The sequence below is a fragment of the Mesoplodon bidens genome (genome assembly GCF_964165515.1).
Source record: "Mesoplodon bidens genome assembly, chromosome: 18".
Classification (NCBI taxonomy): domain Eukaryota; kingdom Metazoa; phylum Chordata; class Mammalia; order Artiodactyla; family Ziphiidae; genus Mesoplodon; species Mesoplodon bidens.
In genome coordinates this window covers 40884387-40907291 of record NC_138175.1, presented here as the reverse complement: position 1 = coordinate 40907291, position 22905 = coordinate 40884387, and the positions used below count along the sequence as shown (strand labels likewise).

At 40.6% G+C, this 22905-nt stretch overlaps 1 protein-coding gene and 1 long non-coding RNA gene across 5 annotated transcripts in view; one reads left to right on the top strand and one right to left on the bottom strand.

The window, feature by feature from the left end:
* The window catches only part of LOC308605606, a 368706-nt gene extending 358194 nt beyond the window's left edge, over window positions 1-10512 (top strand). The window contains exon 2 of one of the 2 annotated variants that reach the window (XR_014013715.1): window positions 10433-10512. This is a non-coding gene — a long non-coding RNA (uncharacterized lncRNA). Of the gene's footprint in view, window positions 1-10427 lie in introns of both variants that reach the window. The other variant, XR_014013716.1, reaches the window with a different exon arrangement.
* Window positions 1-22905, bottom strand: part of ZNF536 (zinc finger protein 536) — a gene marked incomplete at its 3' end in the record, with an annotated part of 283805 nt that overhangs the window by 112832 nt on the left and 148068 nt on the right. The gene's annotated exons all lie outside the window — the stretch shown is intronic.

The following is a 22905-nucleotide window of genomic DNA, read 5'->3' as shown; positions in this document are numbered from 1 at the left end:
CTGTGCCACCAGGGAAGCCCCAGAATACTCTTAATAAATATTTATTGAGTGGATGGAAGGACAAAAACATAGATGAATGGATGGATGGAGGATGGAATAATGGATGGATGTTTGGGTGGATGGATGGATGGATGGATGGATGGAGTGAATGAGCATCTTTCATGTGTCAGGTAATATGAGGACTGTGGAGATGAGCCTGGACAAGTCTCCTCTAGAAAAGAACAGAGTCTTGGCCTGCTACCAAGCTGAGAGCAGGAAGAGTACAGTAAGTGTCCCAAGGGATACTTGTCCCAAGTGTCATACAAGGAGGTGTCAAGAGGATTCAGAGAAAGGTGAGGGGGTAAAATTTCAGAATCCATCATATTGCTTGACATCTAGTAAACCTCTCTGGAAAAAGGGCCCTTAGGTTTACCAGGCATCCTTAGTCCTTTCTAAGAAAACTAGTAGTCCTAATGAGGAGAGGGGCCGCTCTCTCAGGGATCTTTCTGGTGTACTTTCCTGAGGCTTGGGTCCATTTTAAACCTCTGGGATCAATGTGTCTGTCTTCAGGGTTTTCCCTCAGAGCTCTGTTTCCTAAAATCCTAAACTCTCCCGTAGCTCAGGGTCCGCTCACTTGTTTCAGAAAATAAATAAAATGAAAACAGCTTAAAAGGGCTTTCAGCCGTGTCCCAATTGCAGGCACCACATATCCCTTCCCGACGCTTTTCGCCACAGAGCTGCACTGCAATAAACCACCTTCTCATTTTTGCTGTGTTTTTGTACCCTTGCTAATATTTTTTAAATTAATTCACTATTTTTTACTTTAATGCATTTAAAAGGAAACTATATCATTACCCTAAATGGAAATTTGTATCACTTGCTCTAAATTAAAGGTAATTATAAAAATAAATAAAATGAGAACAATGTTATTAAATTCTGGCTAAACACTGCTGCCTGCAGTAGGCTTCGGCCTGAGTCCTGCTCTCTCTTACAGAGGGAGCTGACAAAGGTAGAGGGTGTTAGGGACACACAGGGCCAGCAGGGCTTCCCCCTGGAGAGCTGGGGGCAGAGAAGTGTAGGCCTCTCACCCTGTGACCCCAGTTAGTTGATGTGGTGGTCCCTACATCTCCCAAAGTTGCCATGGACATCCCAATGGTTGGTTTCTCCCCAGTCAGCACAGCCCTTCCTTTAGCCAGTGAGGACCTTCTGATCAGAGTGGATAAGGAGTCCCTTAAGAAGTTCTGAATAAGTGGGAATAAATTGACCTTTCCTCCCCATTCAAAAAAAAACCACTTAATTTGAAAACATACTCTTCCCTTCTCTGCCTCCTGGGCCCTCCCCATGCCTGCCTTTGACCTTCATTCCCTCCAAAGCCCACAGAATGCCATCAGGGTCAGAGGTCTGCCCTATCTTCCTGGGAGGTCAGGGTGCCCTCACTCCCCTGAGACCTCGGGGCTTCCCACTGCCCTTCCCTGGGGACCTCGTCACACGAGATCCCTGCTCCCTTTCAAGTTCACGGGAGAGAAGAGTCCTGTCTGTTGCAAACACCAGCTTCAGCTCTCAAGTGAAGGAGAGACAGTGAAACCAACCAAAAAACAAACACATATGATTGACATATTTGTATTAAGCATGGTCAAAATCTCCTGGCACCCAGAAACTGGCCCGAATGGGTTATCCACAGACTTTCCTCTGAAAAAGCAGATAAAGACTGAAAATAGCAAAGCATTTCTGGGACTGGATCCTGAAAATCTACCTTGGTTTTTCTCTTTCAAGAGAGGAACATTTCAAATATCGATGAAATCTTTATAAGAACAACTAAATAAATGAGGTTTAGCTTCACAATGAACCGTACTTTTTTCCTCAAAGGCTGAAAGAGAGAATTCAGGATGTTTTTTTTAAAAGATTTTGTTTTTCCTGATATTGCCCGAGCTGATGCTTCTGACGCTGGAGATTATCTGTGCAGCAGCCGGGCTTGTTGTAATTAACACACAAGTAGCAGCTCCACTTCCTAGTAATATATTTTCCTAAGACTTTGATGATGCTGAGAGATTTTGAATCCCACATTGCAGACTTTGAAGAAAATGCATTGGATAGAGACACCTTAGATGAAATTGAAAATAACTCGAGTTTAATATGCTGCCCCAGGAGCCCTGTGGAAAGAACGGGTTAAAGATATCTTGAGTGCACTGTGGATCAGGCTGTAGAAAAGTTGGTCTTGAGGGTCCTGCCAAGGCGTAGAGCTGTGTGATTGGGTCTTCTTCTTTGGGGGAGCTTTGGCCCCTGAGTGTCTTCTTTGGTCTCAAACATAAATGACTTCCTTAAAGGATTTAATTAATTCTTAAATGTGCACCGAGCCCATGAGCACAAACATTAACTTGTTAAAAGCATTAAGCCAGATTCTGTTCTCAGCCGCTCACAAGCAGTTCCCCGTGACATCTCGGGGAGTGTCACACGCAGGCTGGGTGCCCAGCACACTTGGTGCCCAGCTCCCTCGAGCACCAGGCCATGACTCATCTTGGGGCCGGCATCACAGTCTGGCCTCTGCTCCAGCCCCAATAAGAAGCATCTGGGGAGAACTCTGTCCCCTCTCTGCTCTGCTTTCTTTCCTCATCACTGAGCTCACCAGGCCACCGATGGCTTCTCCGTGCCCGGCAAGGACACGGAGGAACAGAGGACACGTTGGGAGTCCTGCCTGGATGGGGCGAGCTACGCTGAGCGTGCCTCACGCCAAAGCCTCCCCAGATGTGCGCACATCAGGAGAGGGAACACATCGCCTCTTCTCGGACCCAGGCCAACGGCGCCTTCCCCAGGACGCCCCTGCCCTCCTCCTACCCAGACCTCACACTGTTGACTCATTTACACAGCCAGCTCTCATCTTATCTTGTTCACCCAAGTTTCCTTTATGTTGTCTGTCTTGGGTGCAATGTGACTGAGAACAGCAGAAACAACATTTATCGCTTAAAAAATAGGCCACACACACACGTACACATACACACACACACGTGTGTATGTGTACATATGTGTGCATCTTTCATGACAATATCTGCCGCTGGTAACAGATAAGGAACATTCTTATATATAGTACTGGAAAGGGTGTAAGTTGGTAGTATTTTTTGGAAAGCAGTTTGGCATTATATATCAAAAGTCTCAAAAATATTTATAACCTATGACTCAGTTTTCCACTCCTAGAACAAACCTACAATGCTATCAGTGACGAAGACAAAACTGTGCTGAAGTGCTACTTATGGCAACAAAAGACAGAGTTGACCCAAATGTCCAAGAGTGGGAGGATGTTTAAATTAACACTGCTACAAATACTGTGCATTGAAATCATGCTTTCAAAAAATATTTCAGAGGATGGGAAAATGCTCAGGCCATAATTTTAAGTGAAACAGAAAACTATGATTACAGCTTGATTCCAATTCTGATAAAGAAAAATATATATGTATATAAAACAACGAAAGGAAATGTAACAATTATTATCTCTGAGGGGGGTGGGATTATTTGTCTTCTGATGACTATTGTGTATTTTCCAAATTATTTCATGGGCATGCATTGTTTCTCTAATCAGAAAAATATAAAAGTTATTTTTGAAGAGAAAGCTGAAATGAAAGAAAGCCCACCTCCATTCAGAAGATATCAATCTTCAACACCTTTTTAAAATTTTGGGGGTAACTGGCCATAGATATTTAGTTGGATTGGAATGAAATAAATGAGACGGAAGTGTTTTAATTGCATACTTTTGATTAAAATGTTATTCCCAGAAGTGGTGCCATAGTGATGGTAGTATGAAGGAAACAGGTAGTTTCCGAGTTGGTCCGCTGTCACAGAAAGCCTTTCCTACCCATGCCACTGCCCTCAGAAGAGCCCCCCCGTCTCCCATCTCTGCCAGTCCCCAGCCACAGTGCCTAGCACAAAGTGATGTTCCAAAATATAACAGAAGTGAACAAAGATGCTTTCTCCTGAAGCAGTGGACACACACTTTCCCTCCTGGGATATTTGGTGGTTCTGTAGGTCTGGTACCCCTTGTTGTAAGTCTTGTTCTAGGACTGGAAAACTGAGTCATAGGTTATAAATACTTTTGAAGTATCTTCTCTCCTGGGATATTTGGATTTTTGTAACAAACCCCAGAAGACTAAATAAATAGTTCCCTTAAGTTCAACAATCATTTACTAAGGGTCCACCATTTAGATTCAATGGACGAAAGGGCATTAAGTTGATTTCCTCTCATCCATGATACACCCACAACACAATGTGAATATATGAAGGTATATCACCAGGAAAGGCTGCCTTCTCCAGAGGAGGGAAGAAATTATATGGTGAGTAGGTCGAGGATGGTGCCTTCATTTTAGGAAGGATTATCTCCCAGGATGACACAATATTCAGAAATCTATTGTAATAGGCCAGATAACAAAAACATTTTGGAAGATGGCAAAAAGGCCTCTAACAAAGTTGGGTATTCATTTCTGATTTTTTAAAAAAATGCTTGGTAATACAAAAATAAGTTCATCAAAATAACTATCTCAAAACAACCCCAAAACATGCCTTATGGTGAAACACTAGCAGCATTTTCTTCAAAATTTAAAACAAACTAAAGATGTAAAGATGCCCTGTCACCACAGTTCTTAAATATTCTTATGGAAGTTCTAGCCAATGCAACTAGCAAAGAAAATCAAGTAAGAACTATAAATATTGGAAATAAGTAAAAATGATCATACTTTCCAATAATATGTTTGACCCTCTAGAAAACTCCACTGAATATTAAAACCCAGAGAGTCAATATTTTTTTTAAAAAATCAGCGGTGGATTGTACCAAGGTGGCAAACAGTCACATCTACTCTCCTTCTCTGCTACTTCAAAGCCCTGGAAACAGCATACATTTTTTTCATGCAGAACAATTCCCTCAGGGTGTTAGAAAATAAGAAAAGGGGTCATCAGCATGCTGGAATTTTTGACGTATTCCTGGAAGATGGAAAATAGATGGGACCATATTGATAGGAGGACACCAAACACACTACAGGGAAACAACTTGAAAGAAATGAATTGATCCAGAGAAACTCAGGACTCTGAGTGAAAATACAGTGGCAGAAGAGAGCCTCATCCCCAAAGCCAAGAACCAAATACTACCCTATAAAGGCATGAAGCTCCTGGCCTTAAAATTGTCCTAGAGTGAGGACAGGGGCTTGAAAAGAAGCAGAGAAGAGCTTAATTTCTGATAGAATAAAGAAGAAAATAGCAGGGCAGCCCTGCTAGAAAGGCAAGGACCCCACGTCACGCACTGCCAGAGTTAACACCCGCTTCCTTGCCAATGGATGGGGACAGGGTGGGGAGGAAGGCAGGCAAGTCCCAGGCTGCCCACTTTCCTGCCTGCCTACCCCACAGTGCACATCCTTATGGGGGGTTCCACTGTCCTGGAGTCCTCCTCACTAAGAAACCAGAAAGCATCCCTCCCATTCCACAGTGAGGCCTGTGGAATACCAGACCTACAGAGCCTACAGAACCACCTGCCAGCTGCCCACACTGTCATTAGTCTTCTTCTCATAAACACAAGTGACAAAAAGCTTACTAGACACATGAGAGAAGCTCAAAACACACAAAAAGAAAAATCAAGATGAACCCAAAAGAAACAAAAATAATTTAGAGAACAGGAAGAATTAAATTAAAAATTCTTGTTAATATATTTAGAAAGAATAAAGAGAATATTTCACCCTCTAAGAGAGAAATGACTGCCTGGAAACAGAGCAATCAGAGAAGAAAAAAATAAAGGTGCTGGAAATATAAATTTTAATTGCATATATTTTTTTAAAAGTCAATTGAAGATCTGAAAAAACAAATATACTTGGTCCAGGCCATATTTCTAATATGGAAGATAATATTGAAAGTAGCACACACACACACACACACACACACACACACACACACAAAAACAGAAAGAAAGAAATGGAAAGTGAAGGAGAAAAATTAAGAGACATGGAGGTACAATCCAGAAGGTCTAATATCTACCTAATAGAAATTCTGGAAAGAAAATAAGCCAATAAAGAGTTAAGAAATAATGATGATGATGATGATGATGATGATGATGATGATGATGATAGTAGAAAAAGAAAATGTCTGTAGACTGAAAAAATTAAAAAAACAATTAACTTTGAAAGAATCCCTCAGGCACTGGGAAATTTTCTGAAGAAAAGAAAAAAAGTTTACATACTGTCACATCCAAAGAAACTTCCAGACTCAGAGAAGAAGACAAAAATTGGAAAAATAAAAAGAGAAAGAAAGAAAGAAAGAAGGAAAGAAAGAAAGAAAGAAAGAAAGAAGAGAAGAGAAAAGAAAAGGAAAAAGAAATAGCTTATCCAGAAAGGAGTGAGAATTGGTTTGTCATCAGACTTGTCATCAACATTAGATGTCTCAAAACAAGGAATATTATCAAGGGGCTGAGGAAGTTATTTTGAACCTAGACTTCTATACAGAGCATCGAGTGAGAGATAAAATTAACACATTTTCAGACATGAAAGGACTCAGACATCTCTGAAGGAATTAATACAACAGAAGAAGCAAAATTTTAAAAGAGGGGTGAACCAAATGTCAGTCAACTTTTATATTTAAGTCTAAATAATGCATAGTGCATAATGTTTAAGAAAAAGTCTGGAATTAAAATCATAGACCATTTTAGCATAAAAGGAAGGGGGAAAGAGGTGGGACTGGGACCAGATGACAGATCAGATAAAAAGTGAAAGCATGCAAAACTTCTTGTTTTGTTGAAAGGAGGCTATGGATGCTGAATGTACACATACATGCACACACACCCACGTTTAAATGTACATATTAGAATTAAGCGTTACCACTATATGACTAGATCCCAGGTATACAATTTCTAAATCAGAAAATAAAAGAAAATATAACAAAAAGACATTGATCCATACAATAAGAGGGAGAAAAGAATTAAAATAAAAAATTTGATGTGACATGGTAACAGACAACATAAAATAAGGTAGCAGGAATAAAACCACATGTCAGTAAGCTTAACAAATGTTAATGGGTTAAAATCATAAAAGAGAGGGAATATCAGATATTGGATTAGGTTAAATATATGTCCACAATTCCCCAATTTTATACTCTTTATGTGAGAACCAGCTTACACATGAAGGTTGAAAATATAGGAATGGAAAAAACACATATGAAACAATGTTAGCAAAATAAAAATAGGTATTGCCATATTATCAAATAGGTATTGCAATATATCAAAAATATATAATTAAAAGCAAAAATACTAAACAGGTAACGGAGGATTTTTATGTCAAAAGAGGGGTACAATCTCCTAGAAAACTGCAAGAAATTATCATCGTTAAAACTTCTGTGTACTTAACAACAAAGCTTTAAAATACATGATGCAAAAACTGGAATAATTTATTGCAACTCTAACAAATCCATCAAGGGAAAATTTCCAATACCTTCCTCAAATATTCATATGAAAAGTAGATTTTTTTCAATAAATTGAAAAAAAGAATATAGTGACAGAATTCCATACTCAAAAGAAAATGTGAAATCTTTACACATACCCATGAAACATTTCAAAGATGTTACATGTATTAGAACACACATACTTCAATAAGGTTCCATAACATAGAAATCATATTAACCACATTAATTAAAAGTAAAAACAAAGTGATAACAAAAAAATTTTTTCTAGGAGGTGGCTAAAGCAGTTCTCAAAAGAAATTTTGTAACCTTAAATGTAATGAATAGAAAATGGAAAGAATTGAAAACAAATAAACTAAACCTTCAATTCAAGAAGCTGAGGGAAAAAAGTAAAAATAAACCCAAAGAAAATAGAAGGAAGGGATTAATAAAAATAACAGTAGAAACTAATTAAATAGAACATCCTCCTCCCCCTGCCCTCTGGGGGGGTTGGGAGAAGACTCACTAAAAGCTGGTTCTTTGAAAAGACCAAGAAAACAAACTTGACAAAGTGGATGGGAATAAAGAGAGAATATACAAATAAACATTAGTACTGAGAAAGGGGAAATAAAATCAGATACAAAGCAGACTTAAAAATTATAAAAGAATACAGAATTTTATATCTTTAATTTGAAAATCTCCATTAAAATGAATGATTTATCTATAAAAATGATCAGATATAACTCAATGAGAAGTTAAACACCTGAATAAAATAATAACCATAGCAGAAATTTAAGATAATGAATAGCTACATCAAAAGAAAATAAAAGGCCCAGTTTTATGCTCATAGTTTACTAGACCTTCAAAGAAAGGTTATCTCTATGTTTATAAACTGTCCCAGAGCACAGAAAAACAGAAAACTCCCCATTGCATTCTCTGAGACTAGGATAGTGCTACTAGGTATAGCATAGAGGAACAAGAGAAAGAGAAGTAGAAGGATGAGGAAGAAGAGGAGAAAGAGGAGGAAGGAGAAAAAAGAAAAGGAGCAGGAATAAGCCCCCAGACTTACTGGGCACTCATTGAGCAGCAGGAGGCTGAGAAGGAGAAGGAAAGGGAGGAGGGGGGATGAGGAGGAACAGGAGAGAGAGAAGGGAGAGGAGGGAGAGGAGGAGAGAGGAGAGGAAAGAGGAGGGGGAGGAGGAATAAGAACTACTACTAACACAATTACTACCTATAGAAGCTATAGGACAATCTCATTTATAAACATCAATGTAAATACCCTAACTACAATATCAGTGAAATGAACCTGGTAGTATATTAAGATAACATAATAATTCATCAAAAAACAACCACAGTTTACTCCAATAATTCAAGAATCATTCAACAACAGGAGACCTATCAATTCACCATATTAACATCTTACAGGAGAATAACCATATTATATCAACAATGTCCCAAACACTTGATAAAACTTAACATTCCTTCCTAATTTATAAAGAGATAAATGGCCTACATCACACATTATGTTTGATGGCAAAATATTGGAAGCATTTCTGTTAAAGCTAGCAACAAGACACTGTGTCCTGGAAGTCTTAGCCAATGCAAACAATGTGATTTTTGTAGAGGAAAAAGAAACTATGAGATAAAATTATTGACAAGGAACAGACAAAACAGTCACTGTTAGCAGCTGAAAATGACTATATGCAAAAAATCCAAAGAATGATGTACAAAACTGTTGGTACTAATAAATGTGCAATTAGAGGTCAAAGGTAAGATCAATACACTGAAAATTATTGTTTTCTTATACATTAAAAACCAATTATAAATTATCAGAGGAAAATTTTAAACATACAGAAATAAATATAATAAGAAATGGGCAAGACCTATATGAAGTAAAACGTAAAACTTTATGGAAGTGCATAAAATAAGACCTGAATAAATGAAGAGATATACCATGTTCATGGATGGAAAGATGATATTGTAAATATGTAAATTTTTATGAAATTAATCTGTAAACCAAGCCAAATTGCTGAAAGGATCATCTATCAAACTTAGCAAGTGAAATCTAAAATTTATCTGAAAAAAAATGTGATAACTGCCAAATAAACCGTAAGAAAGGAGAATAAGGAGAGGGCATGCAAACTATCAAATCAAAATATAGTAAAACTATAGTAATTGAAATAATAGGGTCACATACAGGAGTAGATAAATAAGTCAAGAGACCAGATAGAGAACTCCCAAAGAGACATGTGGTTCAGATAAAGTTAATGACTCATATGCAGTGAAAGAACAGAATGATGAGTAAATGTACTGGGACAATGGGCTACCATTTAGACAAATACCTCACATGAAATACTTCACACAAAAATACTTTTAAAACTAAGAAGCTGTCTACAGATATAGAGAACAGACTGTGGTTGCCAAGGGTGAAGGGGGTGGGGGAAAAAAGGACTAGGAATTTGGGATTAACGGATGCAAACTATTATGTATAGGATGGATAAACAACAAGGTCCTACTGTATAGCACAGGGAACTATATTCAATATCCTGTGATAAACCATAATGGAAAAGAATATGAAAAAGAATATATATATATATATATATATATATATATATATATATATATATATATATATATATGTATAACTGAGTCACTATGCTGTATAGCAGACATTAAACACAACATTGTAAATCAACTATAGTTCAATAAAATTTTTTTAAAAACTAAGAAGTCATTGATAAAAATGTACAATTTTTTTCATAATCTTTAGTAAAGAGGATTCAAATGCCATTATTCAAAAGATAGGAAAATGTTTTAAACTTTCTTCTGCCACACACATACGCACAAAATATGGATATTGATATATAAAATGCTCCTTTATATCATGAAGGCAAAAAACAAATATAAAATAAAATATATAAAAATATAAAGAGGACATTTATAAAGGAAGTCATATAAGTGGGAAGTATATCTTTATGGGTGTATCATATTGCCCAAAACTAGAGCTTTATTTCCCCACTGTTAGCAAGACCACTTTCACTCACTACCTGCAGAAAAGTAAATTGGTGCTCCTTTTTTTTTTTTTTTTTTTTTTTTTTTTTTTTTTTTTTTTTTTTTTTTTTTTTTTTTTTTCTTTTTGCGGTATGCGGGCCTCTCACTGTCGTGGCCTCTCCCGTTGCGGAGCACAGGCTCCGGACGCGCAGGCCCAGTGGCCATGGCTCACGGGCCCAGCCGCTCCGCGGCATATGGGATCCTCCCAGACCGGGGCACGAACCCGTATCCCCTGCATCGGCAGGCGGACTCTCAACCACTGCGCCACCAGGGAGGCCCGGTGCTCCTTTTTTAGAAAGCAATTCAGCAATAGCCATGAAAATTTAACTTAATACCACCTATAGTTATCTCTAATATAGAAATACACATGTATGTTCCAGAACGTTTATTGTAGCATTTCTCTAACTGGAGAAGAAATGAGAACAAGAACTCCTTTATATTTGGTGTGTATTATGTATATACAGACAGAGATACATCAAGCCACTCATAATCATTATCTGGGGAATGGCGAGGAACTGGAGTGGAGATGAGAGATTTAAATAAATAAGACTTACACTTTTCATTCTATATTTCTCTAATGTAATTCTTAAAACTTGTTTTATTTATGTAAAAACAAAATAAAATAAAAATAGTTTTCCTATATAGTCTTATATATTATTTGAAAAATATAATTTTAAAATCTCATTCGTAATAGCAAATCATGAATATGTATATATGTGTGTAGGGTACAGATATAAAATTTTGCCCTAATAATATAAATACTTGATGGATTAAAGATTTATATTAGAAAATAAGACCATAAATACGTAAGAAGGTAAACTTAGGAGTATATTAGTATACTAATATAATAATGGGGTAGGAAATTATTTTCAAAGCATGACACCAAAGACCGCAAAGGAATAGATTAAAAGATTTGATTACTTAAATCCCTTTATCTCATTAAAAAGCACCATGTACAAAATTAAAAGGCACGTGAAAAACTTGGAAGAAACAATTACAAGATATGTAAAAGACAAAGGGTTAATATCTTTGATGTACGAAGAGATCCTACAGTTCAAAAGAAAATTCAACTACCCAGAAGGAAACCACACAGAGGGTGTGAACAGGTAAATCACCAAATATAGACATTTCATTAAACATCCATCTATCTATAGATATATACAGATACAGACATAAAGGTATATAGATTAATAACTATGTAAAATATAGATATACATATATATTAAGCTCAAGAAATGAAAAGTAAAATGAGACACTTTCCATATCAAATCGATATTACTTGGCTAAATAATACTCAGTATTGGTATTGGTATAATAATATAAGTATTGGTAGAATATAAGGAAAGAGGCACTGTTATAATTTGTGTATGTTGGAGGGGGAAGGTACTAATTTGATATAACATGACTGAAAGCAGGGCAATTTGGCAACAGGTATTAAAATCTTTAAATGTGTATTCCCTTTAACCAACAATTCCACATCTAGCAATTAAACCTAAGGAAATAATTAAGAATGTGTACAAAGATTTAGCTAAAATAATGTTCATCAAAGTGCGATTTATAAAAGTGCAACTCGATTGCCCTTCTTCCTGGCCTGCTGCCAAGGGAAGGAGAGGAAAGGGTGGGGAGACCAGGGATTAGGAAGGAGAAAATTAGGCAGGATGCCTCCCAAGTATGACTACATTAGAAAAGAGAGCTCTGCAAGATTAGGAGGGCTCAACATGCCTTTTCAGCAAAACAAGGTATAAAAGTTATGCTTGCAGGGTAATTTGAACCTGATAGGTGGACCTGTTGCAGGCTGTTCATAGGAAATAAACTCTACAAGTTCAAAACTTCTGACTTTTATATTATTCATTCATTCACTCATCCATTCAACAAATGTTAATTGAGCAACTACTCTATGCCAGATACCATTCTAGCTATCACAGATGGAAGGATAGATAGAAAGATATGGATGTATGTATGGATGGGTGGATAGTTAACAAATAACAAAGAAAACAAAAACAGATTGCAATTCAGATATGAGGCCACACTGATGTCCTTCCTTTGCTTCCTTCCTCCACCCTACCAAGTATCCCTCTCTGCTGCTGAAATTGGTAGAAGAGAGAGCAGCTCCCAGCTCTCATCAGAGGTCAAGAAGATTTTGATGGCATTAAAAGAGGGTGGTGATGTTTTAATTCCTGGAGAAAAAGCCACAGCCTGGAGAAGGAATAGAGATGGGGTATTGGAGAGGAGGTAAAAGGATGAAGGTGTGATGGGATGGGGATGGAAGGGAGAAGAAAAGGTGGAGGATTGGCCCACATGGGCACACTCTAAACTGGATACCATGCATTCATCAAAAATGGTACAGAAGAGTGTTTAACACCCAGATAGAGTTGGGGCAGTGAAGACCTTGAGGGGCCAATTATACTAGGGTGTGGATTTTCACCCTCTCTCTCATGATCTGGATGGTTTGGATTCAATCACTGGAAACCTAGAGTGAAGAACAGATTTAACTTCCTCTAAACCTGTGTGCACGCATGTGTATGTGCACATGTACACACACCCACTCACAAGAAAAAGGACACAGTCCACCTCTCTTGTATCCCCACCTCTAACCCAAAGACATGCACCTGAGACCCCACCAGGGCTGGTGATGAGTCTGCTGAGGCAAGCATTCACAGTACACACCAGGTCAGGCAAAACAATGCCACTGATTCCATGACTGTCACTTTCCTTCCTCCAAAGAAAACTCTGGTCACCCTTCTATGAGCCAAAGGCAAGGAGCCCAGTCTTCACTTCAAATGAGAAGAAAGAAGGAAAACCATCTAAATGTCCACCCACAGGATTCAATTAAATAAATAAATCATGGTAAAGTTATGCAATTGTTTTTGCACTCATCAAAAAGGGTATATAGAAGAATGTATTAAATTAAACAGCTGATTATAAAATGGCATAGGGAGTACAATCCCACCTTGTGTACAACAACAGCAAAAGAAAACAGGTATGCATAAAATAGTCTAGGAGGACACACAGCAAAGAGTCAACACGGGTGATCACCAAGGGACTTCCATCCTCTTCTTGCTGCTCATCTCTATCTTCTGATTTTTCAAAGTAAGCTTGCATGTAAGGATAAGAAAAATTAGCAAAATGTATATAGAAATGAAAAGAAAGAACACCCTCTGTAGATTTTTCAGCATCCAAGTCTCCATATAGTTCATCTGTTGGTCACACAGGGCATGCTAGGCCAGGAAGAAATAGAGTGGGGGGTGTTCCAGTGGTTCTTTATCCAGTCACCTGCTGTGTTCTAGGTTATAAGTGAGTCAAGTGACAGGCACAAGAGAGGCAACAACTGCCGTGAAAGCCAAGTCCTTTGTCACCTAGGACACTAGCAGCTCTGACATGATGGTTCCCCGGCAGAGACCCTGGGGGTGGTAAAGCCCGCTGTCTTCTCCATCAGGCTCCTGTTGGCCACCACCTCTTTCTAGATCATTTAGGAGACACGTGCTTTTTCAAAGGTTCTCACCATGAGGAACCTAATAGCAATTTATGAGGAAACACCAACAAATTGTGGTGGTCCCTGATTTAAGTGAGCACATTCAGTACAAAACCTTGTTTGTTGGAGACAGTCATGCAGTCATTTACCAAGGGTCACTGCCTCAGGTGCCGAACCCTGAAACCTGTGCTGGCCCTGGCACATGGCCCAGTCCTGAAAAGGAAAACTGGCAGCACAGTTCCTTTGTGTAGAGACAAATCTAGGAAATGACCTCTGTTACCACAAGATAATCCAAGTTTCCTCAATGATCAGAGCCACAAATATGCACTTCCTATCTCAGGTATTTATAGCCTTACAAATTATCCTTCTCCAAGGGCAGAGCTCTTCTACATCAGTCTGCTGTCTCCTGGCCTGGAGCAAAGGGGTGTGGATTTCACAGAAAATGCATTGGAGGGGCCATCTCAGCCCCAGCAGCCCAACGCCTGTTGTAACTTGTGCCCCTGGCATCTGCTCCCTGATCCTTCCCTGATCCTCTAACCACTTAAGGCTCTCCTGCCTCCCACTCCCTTCTGTTTGGGCTGTTTTTCTCCCAGCCCAAATCAACCGCACCCATCGCGGTCAATCGGTTGTCCACTTTCCTCCAAGCCTCCATGAGATTATAAATTCACACGTTAGAAATGTTTGTTCTCTTCCCATGAGCCCCACGCATCACACATGTTTCTCATGTAGCAAGTGCTCAATAACTCCTGACTCTCTCCGACAGGGATTCTCCAGGGATCTGACTGAAGCGTGCCACTTGGTGGGCATCTGCACATCCTCCCATAAATACTGCCAATTTCCAGTGGGCACAGGTGGAACTCACTTTGGGAGAACTCGGATGATGCTGGTTCTGAAGATCTGCCTTCTAGACTAGAACACCACACCCATGAGCGGCACCACGAGGAAGGCTGGCAAGAGGCACGCGAGAGAGAGAAGCATAGTCTCGATGGCTCCGTGCCCTTCAAGAAGCTTCCCAGAAGGCACTGGTCTGCAGGCTCATCAGCCTGTCCAGCCTGAGCTAGGACATGGTTTCCTGAAGTTCCTTTCAGTCCCATGACCTTAGGAGTTCACATTACTAGAAAGACTTCAAGGTCAGGGAGCAGCAATGAGGATGACAGTAACAGGGACGGCAATACAGTAACTCACAACACTCCTTTTATTGCACTTAGTGCTGTTCTAAGTGCCTTCAATTAATTCTCATGACTCAATGAGATAATTTTACTATCAGCATACCCATTTTATAAATGAGGAAACTGAGGCATGGTTCAAAAACTTGCCTAAAGCCACGGATCTGATAATGGTATCACTGGACCCATCTCCGTGCGCCATGAATCTACCCTCTAAGCGGCCACGACTCAAGTGGCCCTGCAGTTGAGGCAGCTGGAAGTGAAGGAAACCAGTGGATCCCTCCGGCCTGCCGCCAGTAAGGAATCCACACCTGGGCTTGTCTCCACCTTTCCTCAGGGAGTTGGGGCTCCCCAGCCAGACTGGGAGCCCCTGGAGGGCAAGGCAGCCTCCCAGGCGCTCAGACCCAGGTCTGTGCACATGGTAAGCTGGCCCTCCACAAGGCAATGCTGGCCTGGAAGTCATTCCATGGACCTTTTTTGTTTTGTTTTGTTTTGTTTTGTTTTTTCTTTGCGGTATGCGGGCCTCTCACTATTGTGGCCTCGCCCGTTGCGGAGCACAGGCTCCGGACGCGCAGGCTAAGCGGCCATGGCTCACGGGCCCAGCCGCTCCGCGGCATGTGGGATCCTCCCGGACTGAGGCACGAACCCATGTCCCCTGCGTCGGCAGGCGGACTCTCAACCACTGAGCCACCAGGGAAGCCCTCCACGAAACTTTTTTCTGCAAGACTAGCAGCAAGGAATGTAGGAGAGAATAAATAGTACATCATGGTAAGGAGATTTTAGATGAACAGCCAAAAAAAGGGAAGCTTGGGCCACTGGAGGGAAAGGCTGAAAGGATTAAGTTGCCTGAATTCACCCTTAAATTCCCATGAGTTCTTCAGCCAAGTGAAGATTCCATTTACGTTAAACAGCAGATGTTCATTGAGAGCTTACTATGGACCATCCCGGAGGCACCAGCAGGCTCCCATCAAAGGCCTAGTGCAGACCCTTGCCGTCAGGAGAGCACTGCGAGCCAGGGACAATCAGAGATGGACCCAGAGCCAGGAGACTCTGGCCCTGAGAAGTGCAGCCAAATTCAGAGCCAGACGAGGCTGCAGGAAGCAGTAAGTAGCCTTCTTCCTGGGGCTGCGACTTTGCATCACGCAATCCTTTCATGAACTTCAGTGAAGTGGACAGTAACTCACTTGAATGTACATGCACCAACCCTGGACCAGCCTAAGGGTTTGGGTTTCAGCAGCAAGAAGAAGGAAGTCCCCGTACTCTGCGAGGTCTCCCTCCTGGACCGGACCAAAGATGGTCCTGATTCCCGAAATGTCGTAACCGGGAGAGTTTCCTCTCTGCTTAAGAAACAGAAAAACATAGAGAAACACATTCTTGCTCAGCCTTTGACCTTTGGCTCTCACTTTCCTTCTTTCAGCATTTTTTTTGGGGAAGAGTTTGTATTTTCAAAGAGCTGCCTTGTCTTCTTTGCACATTTTCATGAAATGACGTCAAGAGGCAACTTCTAGAAAATACTGCAATGCCGGCAAACGCAGGCCCTCTGAATGAGCCCGGCTGTTTGTCTATAATCACTTCAACGTCTGAGATGCCCAGACCACATATGCTTCAGAGGCTGGAACTAACAATATGTTCTTGATGCCATTTTAAGCAACTGCCAGAGAGCATCTCCCAGCGCCGCTCGTCAGCGGAGGTGCACGCCCGCCTTCCCTCCCCCCTCCCCCCCGCTCTGTATTGAGCACCCACAGAGCTGCCAGCAGTCCGACCAGAGGCCAGAGGAGGCAACACCGAATGTAAACATTTATCCCTCGACTGCACGGAGTCCGCCACGTCAGGCTTCGGGCTTGGGCCTCACAATAACGCCTTTGTGTCTGCAGTCAGCGAAGGGGTGAGGGTTCCCTCCAACCCTGTCTGCAGGAGGGTAGGTCAGCATAGATCAGATGTTTAAACTGTGTTTAAAATTATGTTTTAATTCTCAAAAATTAACAGTCACCCACACACACACACATTTTTGCAGTAAGTGATCCAACTGGTGGAGTGATGTGAGTTGGTATGTTTTTGGAAAAGGCAGCATGAGAACGTCATTTTCAAACTCACATCTACAGTGGTCTCCGTGTGTTTGTAACACAGGAGACTGTTGAAGGTTCCTCGTGGGAAGGGGAAACGAGAAGGCAGCTGAGAGTTAGAACAGGTTGCTTCAAATGATCATAGTCCCCACACACTTTAAGGATGAGCACTACTTCCTCCTTAAAGAGTAAAACGAAATATTCTTCTAGCCATGTTGAGGCTGCCTTAGAAGTATTATGCTGTTACAGATTTCAAAAGGTTGGCTTCAATGAACCTGACATCAGTATAACCCAAAATAACCCATTCAAGAGAAAAGTAAGAAATAATTGCTGTTTTCTCTTTTTTTTCCCCTCCGCTATATTGCTATAATGATTTTGCATAACAGATTGAACAAAGCGCTGTTGTGACAGGTGGTAGAATTCAGCTAGTAAGCACCGAGACAGGGTTCAATTTAGTTTGTGAATCCTTTAATTGTTGTGCAGCTAATTAAAGAAGGTTCTTTACACTCGCAAGTGTTTACCGTTGCTAGTATGCATACATGAAAAATTAAATTGTGCCTTCAAGGGCTGAGAACTATAGAAAAATCATGGCTGAGGCTGCAACATGCTTACCAGCTCAAAATAGCTGCTTTTCACAATTGGAATTTGTAAAACTTTTTGCTAAGCAAATATAGAGCTAATTAGAAGTGTTCGTTGGACCAATTAACATTTAAATAAATAAGCCATATTGCACATTTCACAGTCTTTATTTAATGATGCTTCTAACTCCTTGGAAAGCTTCTCTTAAGTACAAATAAGTTGTCATAAAAATGAAAGATAAAAATAACCCCATAACAGTATATGCTATTTTTTTCCTTTTGCCTTGAACTCCTTTACAAAAACTCTGTACCTATTATTGAAGAAGAAAAGGGGAAAAAACACACACACCTACCACCCACAAATCTAGATCTTCCTTTCATCTTCTCTCGCTACCTTTCTCCTTCTCTGACTAGAAACAGAAAAACATATTTTATTACTATTTAAATTGTTATGATAATTCTGTTTACTTACAGTTTTTACCTCATGATAGAAAAATCTGCTTTAGAAAATCCCACTTTAATCTGAGAACATGCGTTAAGCAAGGAAAGGAAGGAAAAGGAGACCAAAACCAGCAATGTCTGGGGAGTGCAGCAGAGAAGGTGGTCTGGGGAGTCCCTCACACATGCTCACGTGCAGGGCAATCCCCCATGGGGTGCTGCACCCAGTTCTGGGGCCCACATCCATTCCTAGGGGAGGCCAGAGGCTTAGGGGAGGCTAACCCGGACCCTGGAGTCCTTCTTTCTTACTCTCAAAGACCACGATACAGAGATCAATGGAACGGAATAGAAAACCCAGAAGTTGCCCCAACATTTTCCATTTTTTACAAAGATGCAAAAGCAATTCAGTGAAGGACAGACAGTGTTTTCAACAAATGGTGCTGGAACAATTGGATATCTATAAGCAAAAAAAAACACATCAAAAATACTTTGACCTAAATCTCACATCTAATACAAAAATTAACTTGAAGCACATCACAGATTTCAATGTAAAACATGAAACTATAAAACTTTTAGAAGATAACATAAGAAAGAAATCATCAGGAGCTAGGCCTTGGGCAATAGCTCTCAGATATGTCACCAAAGGGAGGATTCATAAAAAGTAAAATTGATAAATTGGATCTCAGCAAAATTAAAAGTTTTGTTCTGTAGCAGACCCTGCTAAGAAGATGAAAAGACAAGCTACAGACTGGAAGAAAATATTTGCAAACCATGTATCTGACAAAGGACTCACATCTAATATATATAAAGAACTCTCAAAACTCAACAGTAAAAAACAAATAATAGAATGAGAAAATGGGCAAAAGACATGAGCAGGCGTTTCATGAAAAGGATATAAAGATGGCAAATAAACCAAGAAAAGATGTTCAAAATCACTAGCCATTAGGGAAATACAAACTAAAATCACAATAATATACCACAACACACTTACTAGAACAGTTAAAATTAAAAACAGTGACAATACCAAATACTGGCCAGGGCGCAAAGAAACTGGATCTCTCACACACTGCTGGCCCACATGTAAAATGGTACAGCCACTCTGGAAAATAGTTTGGTAGTTTCTTACAAAATGAAACATACCCTTACCATATGACCCAGCAATTGCACTTCTGAGTGTCTGTCTTACAGAAATGAAAATCTATTTCGACACAAAATCCTATACTCCGTTGTTCAGAGCAGCTTTATTTGTAAGAGCAAAAAGCTGGAAACAACCAAAATGTCCCACCAGAGGTGAATGTTAAACAAAGTGTGGGCCATCCATAGCAAGGAGCACGACTCAGCAATAAAAAGGAACAGACCAATCAGCAGTGGGGATGGATCTCACAGGCAGTGTGCTGAGTAAAACAAGCCAAGGCCAAGGGTAATATACTGAATGATTTCATTTCCATGACATCCTCAAACTGACAAAAATCACAGAAATGTAGTACAGATTAGTAGCTGCTGGGGTCTAGAATGGTGGGTGCTGGAGTGGGTATAAGTATAAAGGGGTAGCATGAGGGAGATCTTTGTGAGGGTGGAACAGTTCCGTATCTTGATTGAGGTGGTGGTTACAGAGTCTACAGATGGGATCAAATGACATAGAACTATGTGCACATTGTAGCAATGTCCATTTCCTGGCTTTGCTCTTACAGGACAGTTACACAGGAAATAAGCAATGGGGGAAACTGAGTAAGGGTACATAGGACTTCTCTGTACTCTCTTTGCAACTTCTTGTAAATCTATAATTATTTCAAAAGTTCAAAAGAAAACTAAAGAATGAATTTTTTAAATCATGTGCTATTTTCTGTTTATACTTTCTAACACCGTAGACCTGGTCTATTTGTAAACTCTTAAATCCACGTTGAGAGTCAGTCGTCTACTCTCTCCACCGGGGGATTCTTCTCTCTCATGTCCACTTACTTCTGAACATAGGTTACCCTCTTGCGAGGATGAGGGTCTTCTCAGACCCCTTTCTCCAAGCCCTAATACCCTGGTCTTACTGTTGAGTGGTTTCTAGTACAGAAACCAAATAAACAAAGGTCAATTAACACTGAAATAAATGAAGCAGATCAGTAAAGACTAGACAGAACACCAAAATCTAAGGAGTCAGATGGAAATGACAATATAAAACAAAGAACTGAAAGCTGGGTTTTCTTAACTTTTTGTCTGGGGATAATGGTAGATCATAGGCAGTTATAAGATATAATACAGAGGGGTCCTGCCGACCCTTCCCCTAGTTCCTCCCCCAGTGACATCTGGCAAAACGGTAATACAGCATCACAGCCAGGAAACTGACATTGATACAACCCCCCAACTTTATTCAGATTTCACCAGTTTTTCATACACCCATTTGGGGGGGTGTACATGCGTGTGTATTTAGTTCTATGCAATTTTATCACGTGCAGTTTTGCTCGACAAAACAGACAAGAGATGAAGCTAGCTGGAGAGCCCCAAGCCAATGAGAGTTCTTTCCAGCAAAACCCTCCCATTTATGGTGCAAAAGATGAGTTTAGACATTGTGAGCATGATGTGCTCATGAATCATGAGATTTAGGAGAAACTCGGGGACAGGAGCAGTCCCTCTAATCATCTAAGTCTCAAACCACAATTGTCAGCCCAGTCTGTTAGCCAAGCGCTGAAGTAACAAGTTCTAACAAATTTTAAATGCTCAAGTTTTCAACCTTAGGGCCCTGGGCAGTGGAATGGCCACCGGGGACCTCTGGCTTCTGACAACAAGCTGAGGAGTAAGAAGCAGGCTTGCGGGAAGGCCAAGGCTCCCATCTGGCTGAGGGTCCTGAAGCCCTTTAAAGATTGCCCCCCACAGAGCAGAAGGGAGGCGGGACGCATCCTGTGAAAACTTCCCCTTTTCCCTGGAACCACTTCTAGATTCTCTTCTCAGAAACTGCTGCTCTGTGACAATTGGCAGTCTACATCGAGCTTCGAAATGAAAGATGGATGGAAGAGAAGAATCTGAAGACACTGCCAAAATAAAGTAAACCACAAATTTCTAGAACTTCAAATTGATCCAAAAAATGTAAGTCAAATTGGACATTTTCTTTCAAACTGGTTATTTTATGAACCCTAGAACACAGATCATGTGATCCCTCACTTGGAAGAAATCTGACAGTCCAAATTCCCTCCTACAGATAAAATCGCCCTCCTGGGTGAGGGTGAGGGCAGTTACCCAGCATCTTTCTGAATAACAGGCTGGCGTTTTTTTGTGACTGCCATTTTTCGCTTGATGAGAAGTCGTTTTTAAAAACATAATGAAATAGGCAGAGCAGAGAAGATATTTAGGGCAGTGAAACTGCTGTATGACAGTTTGTAGTGTACCGTACTACAAGGGTGGATACATGTCATTATACATTCGTCTAAACCCATAGAATGTACACCACCAAGAGTGAACCCTAATGTAAATGATGGGCTTTGGGCGATAAGGATGTGTCAGTGTAGGTGCATCAATTGTAACAAATGTACCACTCGGGTGTGGGATGTCCCAAGAGCGGGAGACTGTGGCTGTCGGGGGGACAGGGGGTATACGGGAACACTGTACTTGTCACTCAGTTTTTTTTTCCGTGAAGCTAAAACCGCTCTAAAAAGTAAAATCAGTTAACAAAAAACATAATGAAAAAAAATGTTAAGTGATCTTAAATCTTAAATTCCAAATAAACTTGAACTTGCATTAAAATAATAAAAAGTTCCCAATAAACTACAACGAAGAGAGGCAGATCCTTTAGTGCATCTGAGACTCAGCAAAACGCAGAGACACAACTGTTCAGGAAGCATCTCATCACGGCAGAGGCAAGGCTTGATGTCAGAAAGAACATAGTACGAACACGTCATCACCAGTGTCACTGAGGGGAACTTGTGGGCTCTCCCAGCAAAGGGAACTGGGCAGGAGCAGCCCTCCTCAGACAGATAAACCAAAGGTCTGGGTGACAGGCCTAGGACTAGAACCTTCATTCAGGTCAATAACATTAATACAAGTAACCGTCTCACCATCGGCCAACTTTGCACCAGGCCCTAACCCTTTATGTGCTTTATCTTTATTTTTAGGGGCAGCAGAGCTCATGAGCGGCTGAGCTGAGCTGAGGACCAGATGTGTGTGATCCCACAGCCAGTGGCCTTTCCTCCAGGTCGCAGTGTCTCCCCAGCACTGGTGTGTGCGTGTCCAGTGCATTAATGAACTGTGATTCTCCTGTGGGAAGGTAGTGCTGATGTGGAGAGAAGTGACTTCTCACGTTTACTTTCCGGGCCATACTATAATTTATAGGCAGAGCTAACAATTACCACCCAACATGGCAGAAGGGGAAATGTTGTGTTTTCCTTTCTCTTGACGGAGGGCTGGGATGGGGTGTGGTGGTACATAGGGGCCTGGGAGCAGGATGCTGAAGAAGGCATTTCTGCTGGTGCAGTGGAGCAGACCTAAGAGATACACCTGGGCCCGTCACACACCTGGGGATACGTGTGATGTGGGGCAGGGAGGTAGCAGAGAAGTAGGGGTGGGAGGGGGGTTATTTAAGGAAATGAGCATTTACAAATGCAAATCTAGTAATGACATACCCACACACACCTAACCACCCATTTGCACACACAATTACCCAATTTGCACAGGTTCATAATAGATAAGTAGGCGATAGGTGGGCACACCTGTGGGACTGGCTTCAGAAAATGAAAGTAATCAAATGAAAGTATACAAAGGAAGAGATTAAAGTCCTTTAGGGA